This window comes from Cherax quadricarinatus, chromosome 8 (genome assembly GCF_038502225.1).
Source record: "Cherax quadricarinatus isolate ZL_2023a chromosome 8, ASM3850222v1, whole genome shotgun sequence".
Lineage (NCBI taxonomy): Eukaryota > Metazoa > Arthropoda > Malacostraca > Decapoda > Parastacidae > Cherax > Cherax quadricarinatus.
In genome coordinates, this window is record NC_091299.1 from 6,030,224 (window position 1) to 6,037,871 (window position 7,648).

The 7,648-nt window shown below is 43.8% G+C and overlaps 1 protein-coding gene across 2 annotated transcripts in view; it reads right to left on the reverse strand.

The window, feature by feature from the left end:
* Nucleotides 1–7,648, reverse strand: part of LOC128685186 (venom phosphodiesterase-like) — a 150,829-nt gene that overhangs the window by 87,081 nt on the left and 56,100 nt on the right. The window lies entirely within an intron of this gene.

Here is a 7,648-nt window from a genome sequence, read left to right on the forward strand (position 1 = left end):
CTTGAGAACGTGATAGGGGAGGATCGTTATCCAAATGACATACGGAGGAAGTGATAATGACCTGTAGGAGTGGAGAATGCAGTTAGCTCTTGGCTGTCCTCGTGAAGAGGGACTTGCCAAAACCCTTGTAACAAATCCAGGGATGAAAAGACTTTGTTATCTCCGATGTTACGTAAAAGATCACCCAGTACAGGAAGTGGGAAGCGATCTGGAATAGTTTTCGCATTTAACTTCCTAAAGTCAATCACTGGGCGCCAAGTACCATCCTTCTTAGGCACTAGGATCAAGGGCGCATTCCAAGGGGAATTGCTAGGTGCAATAACTCCATCATCAAGCATTTGATTGATCAGTTCTTCTGCGACAGCAACTTGTGAATGAGGCATTCTGTACGCAGGTATATAGATAGGTCTAGTACCAGGTTCAAGTGGAATACGATGGGACAATAAGTTCGTTATACCCATATTCTCACCTGGTAAGGCAATGGCTTTACGACGTTTGTTCATCAGAGTCAACAAACACTTGACTTCATCTGGGAAGTCAGTGGGAGCTAAGCCGACCTGCCTCTCTCTGCTCCCTATCTTAGACTGACCCACCAGTGCCTACAGGGTGAGCGGTGTTTGAAATCATGCTATGGTCAGCAGCAACACGAATAACAGTGATTCACACAGACGGTTGGTAGTGAGTCATCTACTGGTACAATGGTTACTGGTAACTGGTTACTAGGAACTGATACTACTACTGAGACAGTCATCACAGGTACAGTCATCACAGGTGCAGTCATCACAGGTACAGCCATCACAGGTGCAGTCATCACAGGTACAGTCATCACAGGTACAGTCATCACAGGTACAGTCATCACAGGTACAGTCATCACAGGTGCAGTCATCACAGGTACAGTCATCACAGGTACAGTCATCACAGGTACAGTCATCACAGGTACAGTCATCACAGGTACAGTCATCACAGGTGCAGTCATCACAGGTACAGTCATCACAGGTACAGTCATCACAGGAGCAGTCATCACAGGTACAGTCATCACAGGTACAGTCATCACAGGTACAGTCATCAAAGGTACAGTCATCACTGGTGCAGTCATCGCAGGAACAGTCATCACAGGTGCAGTCATCACAGGTACTGTCATCACAGGTACAGTCATCACAGTTACAGTCATCACAGGTACAGTCATCGTAGGTACCGTCATCACAGATACAGTCATCACTAGGGCAGTCATGACAGGTACAGTCATCACTGGTGCAGTCATCACAGGTACAGTCATCCCAGGTATTGTCATCACAGGTACAGTCATCAAATGTAGTCATCACAGGTACAGTCACCACAGGTACAGTCATCACTTGTGCAGTCATCACAGGAAAAGTCATCACTGGCACAGCCATCACAGGGACAGTATCACAGGTACAGTCATCTCAGGTACAGTCATCTCAGGCACAGTCATCACAGGTACAGTCATCACATGTACAGTCATCACTGGTACAGTCATCACAGGTACAGTCATCACTTGTAGTCATCACAGGTGCAGTCATCACTGGTGCAGTCATCACGGGTACAGTCATCACAGGTACAGTCATCACAGGTACAGTCATCACAGGTACAGTCATCACAGGTACAGTCATCACAGGTGCAGTCATCACAGGTGCAGTCATCACAGGTGCAGTCATCACAGGTACAGTCATCACAGGTACAGTCATCACAGGTACAGTCATCACAGGTACAGTCATCACAGGTGCAGTCATCACAGGTGCAGTCATCACAGGTACAGTCATCACATGTACATTCATCACAGGTACAGTCATCACAGGTACTGTCATCACAGGTACAGTCATCACAGGTACAGTCATCACTGGTGCAGTCATCGCAGGTACAGTCATCACAGGCACAGTCATCACAGGTGCAGTCATCACAGGTACTGTCATCACAGGTACAGTCATCACAGTTACAGTCATCACAGGTACAGTCACCGTAGGTACCGTCATCACAGATACAGTCATCACTAGTGCAGTCATGACAGGTACAGTCATCACTGGTGCAGTCATCACAGGTACAGTCATCCCAGGTATTGTCATCACAGGAACAGTCATCAAATGTAGTCATCACAGGTACAGTCACCACAGGTACAGTCATCACTTGTGCAGTCATCACAGGAAAAGTCATCACTGGCACAGCCATCACAGGGACAGTCATCACAGGTACAGTCATCACAGGTACAGTCATCTCAGGTACAGCCATCTCAGGCACAGTCATCACAGGTACAGTCATCACATGTACAGTCATCACTGGTACAGTCATCACAGGTACAGTCATCACTTGTACAGTCATCACAGGTGCAGTCATCACTGGTGCAGTCATCACGGGTACAGTCATCACAGGTACAGTCATCACAGGTGCAGTCATCACAGGTACAGTCATCACAGGTACAGTCATCCCAGGTACAGTCATCACAGGTGCAGTCATCACAGGTACAGTCATCGCAGGTACAGTCATCACCGGTACAGTCATCACATGTAAAGTCATCACTGGTACAGTCATCACAGGTACAGTCATCACTTGTACAGTCATCACAGGTACAGTCATCACTGGTGCAGTCATCACTGGTACAGTCATCACAGGTTCAGTCATCACAGGTGCAGTCATCACTGGTGCAGTCATCACAGGTACAGTCATCACAGGTACAGTCATCACTTGTACAGTCATCACAGGTTCAGTCATCACAGGTACAGTCATCACAGGTACAGTCATCACAGGTTCAGTCATCACAGGTGCAGTCATCACTGGTGCAGTCATCACGGGTACAGTCATCACAGGTACAGTCATCACAGGTTCAGTCATCACAGGTGCAGTCATCACGGGTACAGTCATCACCGGTACAGTCATCACAGGTACAGTCATCACCGGTACAGTCATCACAGGTACAGTCATCACCGGTACAGTCATCACGGGTACAGTCATCACCGGTACAGTCATCACAGGTACAGTCATCACTGGTACAGTCATCACAGGTACAGTCATCACTGGTGCAGTCATCACTGGTACAGTCATCACAGGTACAGTCATCACCGGTACAGTCATCACAGGTACAGTCATCACTGGTACAGTCATCACAGGTACAGTCATCACTGGTACAGTCATCACAGGTACAGTCATCACGGGTGCAGTCATCACTGGTGCAGTCATCACGGGTACAGTCATCACAGGTACAGTCATCACGGGTGCAGTCATCACGGGTGCAGTCATCACCGGTACAGTCATCACAGGTGTTCGTGTTAGGACGCATGTACTCGTTTCCTCCACACGTCGGTGTCGTCACGTCTCATAGTTTCCATTTACAGTTTGCTTGTCGACGCCATCAAGGGCAAAGCTAAACTTATAACCAGTTAACCTTAGCAGACAAGATAAAATATTTGGTAAGGTGCGAACTTGCTCTCCAACAAGGCAGCTAGATGATAGACTGCTCATTGGGGATATAAAAAATAAAATTTCTAGGGGGAAAAAGAAACAGCATTTACAGAATTGTAAAAAACAGGTTGTGAAGTGCTGATGGGGTGTAAGCAATAAATATATGAAGGACCTCATAAACTAGCTTTCATGTAGGCTGGGAGGATGATCAAGCTGTCGAAATATTAATAACTCTGGAGACGTCAGTGAAAACTGCTATGCAACAAAAAACAATGAAAATACATGTTTTTTTAATGTACGAAAAGTTTATATAGCACAAATTATCTGAAGTTATGAAACTTGTAAAGTTTTTAGCTACATACGTCGAGGGGAGGCGGGAGGGTAGTACACTAGAAAATAAATAAAACTAACTAATTATGGTACTGTGTTTGTAAGTAAGCAACAATCTTATCGATTATGCAAGGAGTTAAGGAACATTAAGTCTGCGTGTAATTTGTTCATCACTAGTCAAGAAGACTTTCAGTATATGCACACTGAGAGAGATACACCTCTCAGTGCGTGTGCGTGTATATAAATGTATATATATATATATATATATATATATATATATATATATATATATATAAGGTTGCATTGGATGTCAGGCTGAAGGAAGATAGTATGGAGGAAGTGAATGTGTTCAGATATTCGGGAATAGATTTGTCATCACACTGGTCTATAAAAGACGAGGTGAGCCATAGAAATGAGGAGGGAAAAAGTGAGTCGTGCATTAATGAGTCTTTGGAGACAAATAATGTTATCCATGGCAGCAAAAAAAGAAAATACATGAGAGTATAGTGGTACCAACGCTCTTATATGGATGTGAAGCATGGGTTGTGAATGTTGTTGCAAGGAGGAGGCCGGAGGCAGTGGAGATATTCTGTCTGAGGGTAAAGTGTGGTATGACTATTATGTAGAGAATTCGTAGCTTAGAGATTATCCAGAGGGTTGAGGAGGGGTTGTTGAGGTGATTCGGACACGAAGAGAGAATAAAACAAAATAGATTTAGATAGTTAATTGCGCACCCCATATCCATCCTGTGGAGGGTAGCGCAAGAACATATGGATACACAAAAGGCCTAGGACCTAGGCCCCAAAAGGGTTAACAGTTGTACATTTGGATTTATACGTACATATCTATAGTTCACTTATCTGTTACAAGCAAATTTAGGAAATTTGCTTAGTATATCTGGTATCTTATTTTCATTAATAAGATATCTTGACATGTCACATAGGTTATTATACTGTCTGTCTCTGTATTCTTCAATAAGTGGACAATTAAGCACATAGTGTTCAAGAGAGTGACCATATGCCTGATCACATAATTTACATTTAGTTTGATCATCATCTGTGTCTCCCAAACTGCCAGAAGTACAGTGGACCCTCGAATTTCATAATCCCTTTTCTGTGTGTAAAACTATAGTTATCCTCTATAAAATGTATTTTTGTTTATATTTCCCATAAGAAAAAATGTAAATCCAATTAATCCATTCCAGACACCCAAAAATATTAACAAAAAATACATTTTATGGAGAATAACTATAGTTTTTCATTCAGAAAAGGGGTTATGGCTTGGTTATGACTTGGAGGGAAGGCGAGGTAGGGGTCGCCCTAGGAAAGACTGGAGGGAGGAGGTATAGAAGGTTTTGTGCATGTGAGGCTTAGACATCCAGGAAGCATGTGTGAGAGTGTTAGGAGTGAGTGGAAGCAAATAGTTTTTATGACGATGTGCTGTTGGAGTGTGTGCAAGGTAACATATGAAGGGGTTCAGGGAAACCGGTTAGCCAGAATTGAGTTTTCGAGGTGGGAAATACAATGTCTGCACTCTGAACGAGGGGGTAGGAATGTTTGTTATTTTGAACTGTAGTATAAGCACCCCTCTGACAAGACAGTGATGGAGTGAGTGGTGGTTTTGTTTGGTAAGTGTGGTTGAAATTAACTAAACAAGTTATTAAGGCTGACCTGGAGAGTGTACAAAGAACTTTCAGGGCACACATAGGTACGATAAGACACCTAAATTACTGGGAACGGTTGAAGACCCTTGTTCTGTATTCCCTGGAACGCAGGCGAGAGAGATACATGATAATATATACTTGGAAAATCCTAGAGGGATTAGTACCAAACTTGCACACGAAAATCACTCCATATGAAATCAAAAGACTCGGCAGAAGATGCAACATTCCCCCAATGAAAAGCAGGGGAGCCACGAGTACACTGAGAGACAGCACAGTAAGTATCAGGGGCCCAAGACTGTTGAACTGCCACCCAGCATACATAATGGGGATTACCAATAGGCCCCTGGCTGTCTTCAAGAAGGCACTGGACATGCAACTAAAGTCAGTACCTGACCAACCGGGCTATGGTTCGTATGTCTGTTTGCGTGCACCCAGCAGTAACAGCCTGGTTGATCAGACCCTGGTCCACCACGAGGCCTGATCTCAGACCGGGACACGGGGGCGCTGACCCCTGAAACACCCTCCAGGTAAACTCCAGGCAAACTCCAGGTTTTCACCACCAATCAAGAATCCTTTAATGTGAACTATGGGCCTATTTGGACTAAAGTGGACCGTGGCCTGGTAGGCAAAACTTTAGCTGAGGGTCCGTGGTTCGGTTCCCGGGAAGGGTGGAAGCATCTGGCGTATTTCCTTACACCTGTTGTCCCTGTTCATCCATCAGTAAAATTGATACCTGAGTGTTAGTGGACTGGTGTGGGTCGCATCCTGGGGACAAAACTGACATAATTTGCGTGAAATGCTCAGCATAACAAGTGGTTTTCTATATAGCAGTGTCACTGATGTCACCTATGGTCTGTATACCTTGTACATGTACCTGTAGAAATAAAGATAGTATTACTGTTATTAATCTCTAAGTGTATTTACTGAGGTATTGTATGTGCATAACACCCCCCCATCCCACGTGAACGTACACTGTCTCCAGTGCTGGAGAGAACACCAACACTGTGCTGGAGAGAACACCAACACTGTGCTGGAGAGAACACCAACACTGTGCTGGAGAGAACACCAACACTGTGCTGGAGAGAACACCAACACTGTGCTGGAGAGAACACCAACACTGTGCTGGAGAGAACACCAACACTGTGCTGGAGAGAACACCAACACTATTCAACTTGTGAGGCCTCTCAACCCACCACTTTCACCACTACAGGAAGATGGTGGAATGTTTTAAATAAAATCCAGTGGAGCCGAGGATGATGATGACGGGTGTTTAAAATTCCGCAATTCACAATTCCTCCTCTAAAGAACGTAAGATATTACTGTTAAATACAATAGTGACTGAAAAAAAAAAAGCAAAAATGTTAAGGTTAACACTAAAAATCTTTTGCAATAACCGAACTTTGTAAACATTTTATGGAATAAACAGGAATTTTTAGGAAAATGAAATTGTAAGTTTTCTGATATATTCTTTAAAATACATATATTCTTTTAAAATACATATTAAGAAATAAATAATCTACAATTATCAGTTTTTTCTAGCCTTCCTCGCAGTAAAATCATCCACTAGTTCATCAAAATTTGTTTGTCTAAGTTTGCCAGGTTGACTGCACAGTGTGGACAACCTCTCTTGAGACGCTCTGGCACTTAATTCATTTTTAATTCTTTTATGGCTTGAAAAAGACCTCTCTGACTAGCAGATTGTGACCATTAATAAGCTAAGACTACAGTGCGTTATGACAGCAAGTTTTAGAAAGGCATATGACAGTGTCAAAAATATTATACACCTTGGCAGGAGGTCTACTAGATTTTGAGGCCCTAGGCTTCAGCCTGCCAAGCCGACACTGACTGTCTCTCAGTGTATTCACTGAGGTACTGTATCCTCCATCCCACGTGAACATATACTCATCAGAAAATACAGTATATAAGTCATTAGGTTAGGTTAGGTTAGGTAAGGTTCGTCAGAAAACGGGACAAGTGTTTCCTGACGCGGATCCAAGTCAGATGATGACTCTCCGTTGGAGCTTTTGGTCATCTGACCAAGGCCTTCCACTGGCTTATAGGCCCACCCCCTTTAAAAATTATGGTCATAGTTATAACCATTTAGTTTATATAGTCATTTTTTTTTCGCCGGTATTCTTCCGGCCCGGGTCTGTTCCAAGTAGTGGTGACCCGGCCTTGGCTCCCTATCTGGGGAGTGTCTCGAGACTTAAGTCTCCCATGGGAGGAGGTACAAGTACCTCCTCA